The sequence below is a fragment of the Triturus cristatus genome, chromosome 1_2 (genome assembly GCF_964204655.1).
Source record: "Triturus cristatus chromosome 1_2, aTriCri1.1, whole genome shotgun sequence".
NCBI classification, from domain to species: Eukaryota; Metazoa; Chordata; class Amphibia; order Caudata; family Salamandridae; genus Triturus; species Triturus cristatus.
The window spans coordinates 949,114,018-949,129,025 of NC_140580.1; the positions used below are offsets into that span (position 1 = coordinate 949,114,018).

The window sequence follows — 15,008 nt, forward strand, 5'->3', positions numbered from 1 at the left end:
GTGGAAGCTTTCAAAATGCAAGAGAGAATTTTTTGCAGTAGGTTTGAAGTGCGTCTTTGTCATAAGGACCCCTTTCTGTGCCTCTATTTCTAGGTCCAGGAAAGTGATGCTCTCTCGGCTTGTGGTGTGCGTGAATCGTAGGTGTGGATCCAAATTGTTGATCCAGTTCAAGAATTCACAAAGTCTTTGTTCACTGTTTGTCCATATCAAGAAGACATCGTCTATGTATCTCTTATAGAATGTGATGTCTTTGTTGTATGGCGATTGTGGGTTCAGAATATGTAGTCCTTCAAAGTTGGACACATACAGCCCGGCCACGCTCGGTGCAAACGTGCTGCCCATCGAAGTTCTGTATTGTTGTAAAAAGAGAGTACCTTCATATTCAAAGAAGTTGTCCTTTAGGGCTAATTCTGCACATTCTAGGATGAAGGATTTGGGTGGTCTGTAGTTCCAAACGATGTTGTCTAGTGATGTGCGGATAACCTCTAGTGTGTCATCTTGAGGCAGGCTGGTGTACATGCTTTCTATATCCATGCTCACTAGGATAGGTGTTGTGGGATTGAACTGAAGATTGTTTATCTGGCTCAGTAGGTCTTTTGTGTCCTTCAAGTATGCCGGAGTTGATTGTACAACTGGTTGTAAAAAGAAATCGCAAAAGCGAGATAGAGGTTCTAGAAGTGAGCCTATTCCGGACACAATGAGTCTGCCAGGTGGTGGTGTTTTATTTTTATGAATCTTTGGGATTGTGTAAAAATGGGGTATTGAAATGCCACCAGAGGTCAGGAATGATGCTTCTTGTTTACTTATGTAACCATTTGCTTCTGCTTCATGTACCAGAATTTGTATTTTGTTTTTAAGTGGGTCACTCGGATCTTGTTCCAATTTCTTGTAGTTCTTTGGGTCATCCAGGAGGCGTAAGCATTCTGTATGGTATGCATTTCGATTTTGAATGACTATTCCTCCTCCTTTGTCTGCCGGTTTAATGATGATAGCTTTGTTGGTTTTTAGACTTTTGATGGCGGCAAAGTTCTTTTGAAGGTCGTGGCCAGGATTTTTGGACTTCATACTCACTATGAATGTCTTGGACATGGTTACATCACCATGGAAGATAGTCTGGAGGTATGATTGTGTTTAGCGCTTCCTCCCACGCATCCCCTGCATCTGCATCCTCACTCATGGGTGCAACTGTAGATGTTCTACGGGTACTGCACCTCCTGCCAGTGCTGACTGGCGCAGACAGGCTGCTAAGGCTGGATGCCCCCTCACTACCCTCATCTCTTGTGACATTGCTGAGCCCACCAGTGCCAGCCTGGAGCTGTTCAACGGCAGTGGTTACTTGGCCAATTGCCCTGGCCACATCCCCACAACAATGGCCCATGTCGATTTGCATTGCCACCGACCTCCGTGACAGCAGTGCAGTGGCGTTGCATAACTTGATGTTCGACCTGGTCTAGCCAGCCAAGCGCATCATGAACTGGCGATGCCTCCTCCTCTCTGTGTTGTGTCCCTCCTGCATCACACAAGCCAGCTCCTGCATTTTTGCATTAGTCTGCCTGTTGCCTTCCACAACTCCTTGAGTTAGTTCACTCACGCGATCTGCCATGACTGATATGTTCTTATTAATCTTTGTCATTTGCAGATTGATGACTCCCATATGCCGTGCTTGCAGGAGCTGCACCCTCATCATCTGGGACTCCACGCCACCCCACACATTTGGAGTCGATGCCTCCTGTGCTTCTATGAGGGCCCTTGACCTGCGTCTTCGTCTCATCCGGACCTGTGCCTGAGGTGTAGTGGTGGGCCTCACACTAGGCTGGCTTGCCGCAGGGGCTCTTTCTGGATCCTGATCGCTCTTCATTGTCTGCAGAGTTGCGACTGTGGCCCTGCGTCTTGTGGGTGCCTGGGATGTGCTTGGTGGTGTGACAGCTGTCGCAACGGCAGTCTCTGCAGTAGAATGTGTACTCTCTCCACATTCTCTGTCATCAGTGTCTACTTCTTCAGCATCTGTGGTGTGAAACAGCGCAATATTAATTTGGGTTGGTGCTAATGTTTAGCCACATTAAAATTACTTTACTCTTAAGATTTCACTGTCTGTAATCACTGACTGCAATGCAGTTTTAGAAATCTGGGCTCACAATGTGGAATTTGGCTACCAATTTGGCTCAGAAGCCTACAAATCCCATAATGCATTTGGATCTCTATGTGAAATATGGACTGGAGTTGATTACAGCAAATTTGGCTTTTAATTACAGATTGTGCACAATTAGTATGTACATTGATGTGTATATTTTTGTGCCTCTTACCTTGTGTGCTACTGGCCGCCCCAGATTGTGCACAATTAGTATGTACATTGATGTGTATATTTTTGTGCCTCTTACCTTGTGTACTACTGGCCGCCCCGGATGTATCCAGCTGCGTTACTCCCAAAACAGCTTCTGGCTGGATTGTGCCCTCAACCAGGTCCTCCAGGGCTGTGTTGTCTGGGACTGTTGAGGTTCCTCCTCCAGTACTCTTCGCCTCCTTCAGCCCATTCTCTCCTTGGCCCGGCTACTCCGGTCATGCCATCTTTTCTTTAAATCTTCTATACTGCGGTGTGTCACCCTCACAGCATTTACTTTGTTTTTAATCCTGTTCCAGATTCTTCTTTTTTCTGCCTCAGGTACTTTTAGTGAGAGCTTCCCAAATAGCTTATCATGGCTCTTTACCACCTCTTCAATGAGGTACTCTAGTTCCCTTTCACTGAATTTTAACTTTCGCTTCCTGGCCACTTCCCCCTCTTCTGCTGATGTTTGGCCATTTTTGCTCTCTGCAGGGGTCAGCAAAACACTGCTTTTATTTTCACGGCTCTCCCCCAGCACTCTGCTTCTTGCTCTCACTTCCTCTTGGCACAGATTGCAGCATGGGCTGAGTGACTTCCTGGTTGTGAGGTCATCAGCCTGCTCTCAATGAGACTCGGTAAAATTGCGATCTCGCAATTTGCGATCTCGCTAATAGCGATCTCGCAAATTGCGAGATCGCAATTTGTGTGTTTGACAGGATTAGCGATTATTCATGTTGTTATCGCTAATATATTTAGCGATTTTTAGCGATTCTTTATTTTATCGCTATCTGCATCGTGCATGGATAATAGCGATTCCTTATTTGCGAGTCCCTAAAAATCGCAAATAAGGGATCTCTATTCTTCTGCTTGATGCATATGCCTGATAGAGCGGCTTGGAGCCCGACCACTGCATATCGAACTGTAGCCCTCGTAAACGTCTCTCACCTTGCCCCCTGTATTGCTCTCTGTTTTCTATGTGCTTCTCCCCATTGCCTCTCTGCACCATCTGTGTTGCTTCCTACCACTCTTGCCCTCAGTGGCGGCTCGCAGAGGTAAAAGTGGTGTGGTGGGGGTTGTTGGAAGTCGACAGACGACGGGATAAGTAATATTAAATAAATGAAATCATTCACTTTGCGCTTGCCGCATCGCCGATTCGGCGAGCACAAAGTAAGTGGTTTTCTTTCTTTCTTTCTTTCGTTAGTATTACTTATCCTGTTGTCTGTCGATTTCCACCACCCCCCACCCCACCCACTCGTTTTACCTGTGCGAGCCGCTACTGCCCTCCATGCTGCTTTCTTGCCCCTCTAGCCATCCCCCTTGTTGCTTTAGCTGACCACCACAGACGCTCTAAGTCATGTGCAAGATGGACGCTGGTCAAGGGCCCCAGCTTTCAAGGGACCCCTGCGTTAGGCTTTGTGACTGTCCTAGAGTGTATATAAGTTTTAAATAACCAGTTTGTTTACTTACTGTTTTTTAAGTCAGCCCAGGCTTCCCTGCCATTCTGGGTCCTACCTGAGAGATAGTAAGCATTAAAGACAAATACCTATTAGATTTTGATTAGATTTAGCAAGTGTCTAACATTTTACAGTGCAAAGTTCTAGCACAACTTCACAAAATGTTGCTTTCATGCAGTATGTGCCACTCAAGTGTGTAGCTATTATTGCCGCGGCCAGTGCAATGCACCGGGGCCCATGTGTGGAAGGGGGCGCAGTTGGCCTGCACAAGCCAATGTTATTTCCCAGACTGCCTGTTCTGATTTGTTTTTTTCAGACACAGTGCATGACAGCGGCTTGGCTGTGTTTTCTTTTCAGGAGAGGGATACATCGGGAGTAGAGTATAAGGGAGCAATACAAAAGAGAGGGAAGGGGTTAAAGAAAAGTGGAGGGTAAAATAATGAGGAGGAGGACAGGAAAAGGTGTCAGAATGGGAGAATGGGAGAAGGAAATACGTCTGAACAAGAAAGAGAAGGGAGAAAGGATGAGCAAAGTGGGCAAGGGAAAAGGAAGAAAACGAGACCAGAAATTTGGAGAGAAGGGAGAAAGGAGATGAAGATGAGTGAGACACAGAGGAGGGGGGAGAGATAGACTCAGCTGGGGATAGAGAAGAGAGCAATTAATCGATGAAAAGAAATGAGAGGAGAGTGGGGTGGGGTGAGATAGAGATAGGAAGGTGAGAAGCAAAAACAACTAGAATGAGGAACTTGGAGATCCGTATATTACATTAGTGTAGCAGGAGTAGTGACACCGGAGTCCAGGGATGTGATGGGTATGCTGCACCTCCTTTATAGCAGTATTTTATTGTCGACTGAAGAGGCCTTGCTTGCACTAGGACCCATGACCCCCTGGCTACGTCACTGGTGTCACTGTCTGTTCAGTAAATAATAACATTGTGTGCTCCCTCTATGACTGCATTGTTCTTTTGAAGCTACTGCCAGACCTGTGCGATCACATCTTACTGCCACCGGACTCTGAATCCCAGTCCCACACAGCAGAGGCAGTACAGTAAACAAAAGCACCCACCAGCACCATATACCTGAATTGTGCTGACAAACTACAACACACATTGTGGGTAGAAGGGTTTTTATGAACTCTAGTCTTTCTGCTCTTCTGGTGCAGTCCAGCGGGAGACTGCTTGTGCCGAGGTAGGTAGGGGTGGGCGGAATTTGCGAAATTAACTTTCGCAAATTATTGCGAAAATGTTTAAAATTATCGCAAACAAGCGGAAATATCGCGAAGATGCGGAAGTTTTTTTCCGGCATGTTCGCGAGATTTTCTGCATGGTTGCGGGTCGCCAACTTACCCATGTGGTTGCTTGCGGGCGCGGCCATCTTGTTTTGAGTTTTCTCGCGGTGCATGATCGCGAGAAGAAAGACGTGATCGCGCGATGCATGACGTCACTGCGGGCGCGAACTGTCGCGAGACAGCGCAAATGGCTAAAAACAATACAACATCTCATGGAGAACGCGACCGGATCAAGAAAACTTGTCGGCGAACGCAGGGATTCAGGTAAGGCGATCGCGCGCGCGCGAGAATGTATTATTTTATAGCGCGAGCAAGAAACAAATTATCGCCAAGCTGCGGAAACCGGAATTTTTGACATTTTCGCGCTCTCCGCGGAACGCGAAAATGTCAAATTATCGCAATTTCCGCGAACTGAACTAAATTTTCGCCCAGGCCTAGAGGTAGGACCCCAGGGTACGCCACAAGGGTTGGCAAAATGTCACTGTGCAGTGCAGAGCAGCATTAGATGCTCCATTCTTGACTGCATTGTCCATGTAGAGCTGCTGCTGGGCCGGTGAATTCACATTACAGTGCCATTGTGCCAAGTGACTCAGAATTCCTGTTCCTGGCACAGCAGGGACATAACTGCATTTTTTTTTTGTTTAAATATCTTTATTGGTATTTTCTGTTTTTATCGTAACTGGCATTGCATTTCTATACAACAGTTTCAGATGTCCACCGCAGAAATAGAAAGCACATGCAACTAACAATAGGATATGTGTCAATAATAGGAAAGCAATTCTAACACATTATTCCTGCCGACAGATACATACATTTCGTAGGGCAGGGACATAACTGCATTAAACAAAAACGTGCCCTCCATATTCACAGGCCCAAAAGATGAGACGCTATTCCACTGCACCACATATAGTGGGCTAGTTCGTTCCACTAGTCTGTCTGCTTTTCTGGCCAAAGAAGAGGTTTGTCAATTATTCCACCATATTTGTTGAGGTTGTGAATGAGCTGAACACGTATAATAAATTCAGAGCTGTTCAGAGCAGAGGGCCTCAAATTATGTTTAGCCCTGGACCCCCAAAATCCTTAAAATGTCTCTGCTGCCCACCTCCCATCCCCGAGTAGCTGCGGCTTTTGACCCCTTCCTGTCTCCCCCGCATTGCTTTGACTCTGCCCACCCCCCTTTGCTGCCATTCTCACCTCACATATGCTTTACATTTTCTTTTTACTTACCAATGCAACTCGGATCATGTCAGAGGATTCGTTTTTTAATTTTTAAACTTTACAGTAATGTTCTGCAGCATGGTTGAAAACCATTGGCAAAACCAATAAGTCAACAAGGTGAAACCTGTTGGATTTGTGAATGCTTGTTTCTCAGGGAATGGCAGACTCAGGGCTTTGCCCCCTGCAAGGCCACAACCTCTCTTACATTACCATTTTTTTCGAGTTTGGCATTCGGGCTTTACGCTCTTACCACCATCTCTGACTTTTTACCCTATATTTCAGACCCTTAAAGTATTTCATTTGTACTCCTCTTACCCATATGAATGATCCCGTACTCCAGTTGTCCGTGTCATAATATGCCATGCACATTTGCCCTTGTTCTCTGAATGCTCCCTGCCCACCTGAGTGCTATCTGCTGTGCGTGGGTTAACTCTATTGATGTCTCCATAGGGTGTCAGCCAGATAACCATTTTCAAAGTGAGTGTGGTGGAAGCCATATTGAAGCTTCATGGGAAGCTTGGGATGCTTGATAGTTTTCAGAGTAACATCAATTTAAGGGTGTTGGATGTTCCAGGAGAAATTTCTACAGGGACCCTCCCAGGTCTTATGGAGTAAGTGCTAGCTGGATTGTTGGAACTGAGTGACATTAATCAGGGGGGAGGGGGTAATGAAAACCAACAGACTTTACTCCGGGCCTCAGAAAGTCAGTGATGAGATTGGTGGTACAATGCAGGTGGTGATGCAATCTGCAGGCTGGCGGGGCAACATACTGTGGGATATAATCTAAAGGAAGACAGGGGTGATGATCAGAGAGAAGCAGCTTTACTACTTCCGACAAACATCCTACAGTGCTAGCCAGAAAGAGGGCCTTTCTGTACATCTGGCAGTATGTGATGGCAAAGGCTTACACCTTTTGCAGGCTCTCCTTTAAGACCGAGAGTGGGACACAAGGGAAAGAAGTTTGTGTTTTGACACCTTCATCTGGCAAAGACTTTCATGGACAGTTTGGGTCCATAGTTAGAATGATTTTTTTTTGTTCATGACTGGTGGCACTGGGCTGACCTGTGGTGTATTCTGAGGGATCAAGGGTGTAGCTTTCCTTGGTATGGCACTAGGGCACAGAGGCCTGAGGTGCCCACAGAATACTGATTTCTGCGGTGTTTTATCATTCAAACAGCAGCCAGGGGCCCATTTCCTTCCTTGCGCTAGGGCCCATGACACACTGGCTTCACTACTGTCAGGGATGGAGTAGTTGCTAGTTCTTCAGGCATTATGGGACTTGGGACAGCTGCTCTGTGTACGGGGGAACAGCTCTACATTGCTACAATAATGACTTTTGATTTCTTTCTCTGTTTTCCCTTTTCTTCTTCCATGTTCTTGAGGGATACTCTGAGTCAACAGCAGGGATTTGCCCTCCTGTGAACTGAACAATTTGAAGTATTGATGTGTTAGGCAGTTTTCCTTTGATTAGTATCGCATAGGCCTTGCTGGATCCAGTGGCATAACAAAAATTCCGAGGCCCACCTGTAAGGTACAGAGATGGGACCTCCTAATGTACAGTTATTCATTTCCTATTGTGACATCAAACTTGACAATGTCTTAGGCCCTCATTATAAGTGACCACCAAATAGTGATTTGGGTGTAAACTGGAGTTTGCATGTAAATTAATACTACAGGCAATGCTGTACTTATTTGTGCAGTATTACCTCATGGGTAATTACCCTGGATTTGTCTGGGGACAAATTCACTAGATCAGTAATAGAGGAATTAGGCCCTGTAAAATGTCCCAGACTTTGAGAATGGTGGGCTGAAATTGGTGAGGAAACATCAATTTTCAGTGCTTCATCCAGTCCATAAGGTATACCTTAGCATACTGTATTAATTTTGCAATACAGTATTAATTTTGCACCCCAAAAATACAAATACCACTGGGGTGTTGATAATTCAGAGTGCAAAAGTATAAAACCAGCATGAGCCCAATACCTGCAGTGTGGGTCTTAATGTTCATTGAGGTAAGAAATATGAATGCTATGGGTCTATGATTTCATCTTGTAGTCAGAATAAAGGTAGTTTGCAAGAGCTCATTGGGTCCGTCCGTTTGGAGGTACCAGTGCTCAGATATCAGTGTATAGCTCAATTCAAGCAACAGATGTGTTCTGGGAGATGTGTATATGTTTCAATGCTACTGCATCATGCACATTAGAATAGAGGCGTGTAAGGAGCTTGGTTAATGTCTGGAAACCACAGTATTGTGCGTAGAGTGGGATTGGAAATCTCAGAAGAAAACATTGGAAGAGCTTTGTGAATACTGAGCTAGGAATGCAATATGGCAGTCCGTCCTACAAGACCAAACAAATGACAGAGTTTGAGCTATACATATTCCAGCAACACCATTCTGCATCCAGGAAAGATATGCTTAATGAAAGGCCTTAGATTTGTTACTGCACGCATGCACGATGAAACTTAGGATGGAAGTCACAACAATGGGATAGTTGTATACCATGCAAGTCAGAATAGATGCATGATTGTGTCTGCCATGTCTCCGAACTGCAATATCATGCATGCCACTAGCCAAACCATTGGGGGTATTGCAAGGGGGGGGTGTGTGTGTGCCAGAACTGGGATTGCAGTTAGAGTAGAGATCCCTTGTGGAGATCCTTTGTGGAGCTTGGTGGATCTCTCAGTTCTGGGCTAGCACTTCAGGGAGTTAATTGAAAGGAATTTTAGCATAAGGCAAACAAAACAGAGTGCAGTTCAGGATAGAGGGAGAGATGATGAGTAGAAAGATGGTGTGGAGAAGATACATCGACGACGTGTTGATGCTGTGGTCAGGCACCAAAGGACAGCTGGGCTCCTTCCATGAGTGGCTTAACCAGCTAAGTCAGGACATCCAATTCACGATGCAGTCTGATAATAACCGGATTGACTTCTTGGACATTACTATCTTCAATGAAGAGGACAGACTATTCACTACCTTATACAGGAAACCTGTGAAGCGAAATTCACTCTTACGATATAACAGCCATCATCTGCGGGGGTTGAGAGATAACTTGCCAGTAGGCCAATTCCTGCGTATTCGCAGGAACTGCACAAGAAAAGTACACTACATGACTGAGTCTGATGATCTGAGCACAAGACTACTGGAGAGAGGCTATCCTAAGCGATTGATTAAGAAGGCTCAGAAGAGGGTTTGGTACAGCCCTCGAGAAATCCTACTTACCATGCAGGATAGGAATGACAACAGTGCCCAGAGGATGATCTGTGTGACAACATATTGTACCCAGAAAGATCATAAACAAACATTGGGGTCTGATATCGGAGGATATTGAGCAACCAACCACACCAATACATTTGTTTAAGAAAGCAAAGAGTATCAGGGACCACGTGGTGCGCTCTTCCTTGAAAGTCCTAAAATACCATCTATACAAACCCTTTGGAATTTACCGGTAACACTAGGACACTTTAGATGTGGACAGTGCAAGGCGTGCAAGATGACTATACAGACCAAACGTTTCACACACAAACAACATACCATTGATTTAAAGTCATTTACAAACTGCAACACCAGTAACGTGATCTACTGTACCACATGCCCTTGCGGGCTTATCTATGTGGGACAAACCCAACAAACAATTAAAGCAAGGATTCTGCAACATTGCAGTAGAATACGGTGTGATGTTCAGGGGGCACCACTTGTCGAACATTTCAAAATTGCAAGACATGGACCTGAGGAACTTCAATCGATTGTGCTGGAGAAGGTGACCCTTGGCCCAAGAGGAGGGAATATAGGGAATATTCTAAATCTCAGGGAAGGCAAATGGATGACACATTTTGACTCTATCAATGATGGACTAAATGAACAAGATGCTAGTTATGTTCAACTAGCTATGCCTCTCATTATAATCATGGCTGTGACCCCTTATGAATCACTAGATTTAGTTATATTCATAATCGGGGGTTGCCCTTCCTCTATTATATTACATTCTGTGGTGAGAATGGCCTTGGCCTTTGTGACTTTGGTTTTTCAACTTGATGTGAAGTAATCTGAATCCTTCCCCATTTGATTAATAAGGAGCCTCCTCAGCCAAATGTAATATACATTTTTTTCTCTCTGAATATTGAAATCTTTTTCTCTCTGAATATTGACGTTTTTTACTTCTGTATAAGCATCTGTTTCCATGGACAATGAGCTGTACTTGATCTATGCTCTAAATGTGTGACTTTCATGTTTCAGACCACCTGTGTATTTAATGCCTATCAATGACTATATGCGTGTATTTTCATACCCCAAGTTTTCTGTATCATGAAATGTATAATGTCTTTAGTCTGAATCTACTTTTGTCCAATAGGTTTCAATCCTCTATACGAGGTTATTTTGAGTGAGTTCTTCAATTTAATAATGTTAGTTACATTCTTATTTTTACACTTTGAACTAGATGAATTAGTCTTTTGTCCTTCTCCATGCATTGGACAATAACGCGATGACACTGCTTCAGCAGCATCTAGCGTCTGCGAGAACAACGTGCTGCCCATGACGCGGTACACACACGCGCTTTATTAATGACACAGGGAGCCCGGTTCGTTTCCCTTGATCTCTTTAATGGTAGCTGGCAGCAAGACTCGCGGTAAGCACAATTGAGCATTACGCTCCGTTGACTAATAAGACACTTTATTCTCGAGTGGGAGGTGGCGGTCATTAATCTAATCCTGCCCTTTCTAACTATAGATTGATGCACGATGTCACCAGTTTTATGAGACGGGACCACCGAGGAGCGGTGAGTTCCTTAGTTTTATAAATTTGCTGCGCCCGTTCAATTGTCGATTTTACTTCTACTCTAAGGACCAATAAGCTATGTCCTTATACCCCCTCCCTTTCTCCCCTGATCGAGTGCCCTCGTAATTTACACTTCGGGAAGTTGAGCAGGTAATTTCCATATGATGAACGTTTGTAAAACATCGATAACATCGCCATAATCCTTTAACTATCTTTAGACTTTTCACGTCCTTCTTGGTTAACAAATTATAATTACTCCTCCGTTTGTTTAGATTCCCTAACTAGTGGCCGTAAGCTGATGAATACGGCCGGCTTCTATGAAATATACCGGATTTTCTCCGTCATATGTAAGTGCCCCTGCATTCATTTTTACTTGTGATGTGGGTCAACATTAGATGCTGACTCCCAGTCTTTCATTCATTTTTGGATGGGTGGCCGTTCAAACTACACCTTACTTTTGCAGGTGGAGTTATTACGCTCTTTCCCTCGCGGAGACCATGCGCCCGACCTCTGTGTGCTTCAGCCCTCCGTGTAGGGCTTTCTCCAGGTAACTATTGTGAGCTTTGGACCATAGTAATTGTTTCAAAGTATGTTTATCTAGACTATCTTTTCTTTTCTTAAACAAATACTTTTTATTTAATCGTCGCTTTCCCTATTTTCCCCATCACAGTCCTGAGGAAGACCCCGCTTTAAGGCTAACAGTAACCTACATTCTCTCTGGGGTCGAAACGTCGACATTTCTATGTTAACCAGCCTATCAACAACGGACTATTCTTACTGTGTTTTACTACATAGGCTTGGCTAGTAATTATTGTAATATTTCATGTGGCGAAATAACAAGTACATTGGATGCCAAATGTGAATTGTTGGATTGCACTAATTACCTTTCCTGTCTATATCACTCCATCCTTCACAAAAAATCACGTACTTTACCTTTACTCCACTTCCCTTCTTCTGGGCACATTGTCAATACAAGCCTGAATTTGTTTTCATATGTTTGCAAAGATGAGGATGTGATTAAATAACATCTCTCAGTCATTTATTGTATGGATTCCTTTTTATGTATTGTAACTATCCGTGTAACATTTTTTGTTTAGAGTATTGTTTACTGGGACCCATCTTTACTGTACTGAGTAGAAAGATGTGGCCGGGTCTGCTGGCTCAGTGGACTAATGCGTCTACTGCAGGGGCCTGTGTTCAACCACATGGTCACAGGTTCAAATCCTGGCGGGTCCACTCAGCCTTTCATCCATCTGAGGTTGATAAAATGAGTACCATTGAGTTGGGTAACAACAAACATCTGTTATTCAGCGCCAAGATACCCGTAGTGGTGAACCTGCGCTTTACAAATACACATGTTATGTTGTTAAGGGCAAGGAAGGTCGATCTCAAATCTGGGGAACCTGGTTCGAGTCTCGACAATGACGCTCAACATCCTGTGTGTCGTGTCCAGGGCCAAGAATAACAGACACTCAATATGATTTTATGATGAGCTTTATTCCATGCTTCTGACTCGGTCCCTGTCCCTACACTATCTGCCCTTTCCTGTCGTCTCCCCTCCTCTTCCCGTGCCCTCCTGACTCCGCCCACTCCAACAACTATACCACTCACTTTCGACATCTTCCCCTTTTTTAACAAAATGAAATGACTGACTTGTTTATAGTTCTTCAATTAGTCGTTTCGGCCTGCGGATGTCCCGTCGCGGTCGGAGTGACATTGTTCCTGCTTCCAACTCAAGTTCTCCGTGAGTATCAGGACACTGACCCTCGACAGCCACTGCAGGTTGTTCTCTTCCTTCTCTCCCTTGGTGCCCCACCATCTTCTGGAGCGACTCTCTCATGATTGGAATGCATTTCTGAAAATGTGATACGTTTCTGGTAACTCTCCGGCTGTCAGACTCTGCGGTCACCATGTTACCCTTCTTCTGAGTGATCGTCAGAGGCTCGGCTCTGAACTTACAGTCCGTTTTCCTTTGCTGTTACTGTTTGACTATGACACAGTCCCCTTCATGTATGGATGGTGATCTCGCTCTCCTTCGGGCGTCCGCATATGATTTCATTTTGTCCTTTCCACTACGGTCAGCTGACATGACCTCTTGATGAATACGAGCAGGTGAGACCGCTCTCAGAGCGCCTTCCCAGGTAGGTATCCGGGTCCTGATTGGTCGACCTAGCATTAAGGTGGCAGGGCATTTTCCTGTGGTGGCATGCGGGGTTGTTCTATAAGCCCTTGGGACTTCATTGAGAGCCACTTGAAGATCCTTTTTCTCGACTGTCGCTTGTTGAAATGTCTTCTTTAGAGTGGCCATGAATCTTTCAATGGTACCATTGGCCTGCGGCCATAGGGGCGTGACTTTACGATGCGTGAAATTCAGATGTCTCGCAAATTCACCAAACTCATGTCCATTAAAAGGAGGGCCATTGTCTGTCTTGAGTTCTGTGGGAATACCCCACGCCGCAAACACTTCATCCAACACCGCAATGGTGCTTGATGCACTGGTGGACGATACGAATTGGGCTATTGGAAACCTTGAATATTCGTCCATAATTGCCAGGACGTACTTTCCTGATTGAAGAGGTCTGTAAAAGTCCATGGCAAGTTCTTGCCACACGCCACTGGGCAGTTTTGTCATTTGCAAAGGAGCTGGGGGAACTCCTTGACTGACGAGTTGGCATTGGGGACAGTCTTTGAGGGTGAGTTCCACTATCTGATCCAACAGTGGGAACCACACTCGCTCTCTAAGAGCTCTCTTAGTTGCAACCACTCCTCGATAACCTTCATGAGCGAGATTAATGATGCCCTGCCGTAGTTGCGTCGGAATGACAATCCTTTGGTCCCTCAGCAGAAGACCTTCCGAGGTGACAGAGAGCTCCTCACTCACATGTCGGAAAGCTTGCAGTTCTTGTCTAATTGCGGGATCCTTCCCTTCCTCCTCACTGTCGTGTCTCCACCTATTGGTCTGCAGTCGGCGGAGTACTTTCTGCAGAATTACATCCTGCGCAGTGGCCTCTTGAATGGCGTCCAGGGGAACCGCTGGTGATTGAGGGTGGCCCTCAACAAAGTGGATATATTCCTCAGCCATTGACACTCGTGACGCCGTCGCTGATTGCGGGTGGCGTGACATGTAGTCAGCCGGATTTGCTGATTTTCCCGGCTTGTGCAGTATCGTGTAAGTATATTCCTGTAACCGCAAACCCCATCGCTCAATCCGAGGTGGCATCTTCGACCTGGGATTTCCGAATATGGTGACAAGCGCCTGATGATCAGTCACCATTGTAAAATGCTTGCCATAGATGAAGACATGGAAATGTTCGCAGGCCCAGACAACCGCCAGACTCTCTTTCTCTGGTTGAGAATAAGCCTTCTCGGTGTCTGACAAGCTGCGACTCGCATACGCTACAATGTGACGCTGATCACCGTCATTATCGTACTGAGCCAACATTGCACCCAGGCCCACCGGGCTAGCATCTACAGTTATTTCTGTCTTCCGTTTGGGGTTGAAATATGCTAAATTGTCGGCCGACTCAACAGCACGTTTGATGTCTTGGAGTGCCCGCTCACACTGAGGGGTCCAGTCAAAAGGTTGTCCTTGCTTTGTGAGAGTTCTGAGGGGATGGCTAATTGTGGCATAGTCCTTGATGTATCTGGCACAATAACTGGCCATACCCAGAAATGAACGAATGTCACTGACATTTTGGGGACTCTTGGTGTCGTTTAGGGCCATCACTTTTTCAGGGTCAGGCTTCATTTCCGCTCCGGAGAACACATGTCCAAAGAATTTGAGAGTGGATTGATGGAATTCGCACTTATCTTTGTTTAGAGTTAGATTAGCTTCCAGGAGGGCATGACATACCCGATCGAGGGCCTTATCATGTTCTTGAACATTTGACCCATACACAAGAATATCATCGCTATAGTTCAGTGTGTTGGGTATGTGTTGTATGGTCTGACGTAT

General features: G+C 45.3%; 1 protein-coding gene across 3 annotated transcripts in view; it reads left to right on the top strand.

Moving 5' to 3' along the window:
• Positions 1–15,008, top strand: part of LOC146868420 (lysophosphatidic acid receptor 6-like) — a 162,695-nt gene that overhangs the window by 136,601 nt on the left and 11,086 nt on the right. Inside the window, exons 1-2 of one of the 3 annotated variants that reach the window (XM_085609978.1) lie at positions 11,318–11,400; positions 11,517–11,600. The exons of the other annotated variants lie outside the window; for them this stretch is intronic. The gene's annotated coding sequence lies outside the window, so the exon portion shown is untranslated. Of the gene's footprint in view, positions 1–11,317; positions 11,401–11,516; positions 11,601–15,008 lie in introns of those variants that run through there. 3 annotated transcript variants of the gene reach the window in all.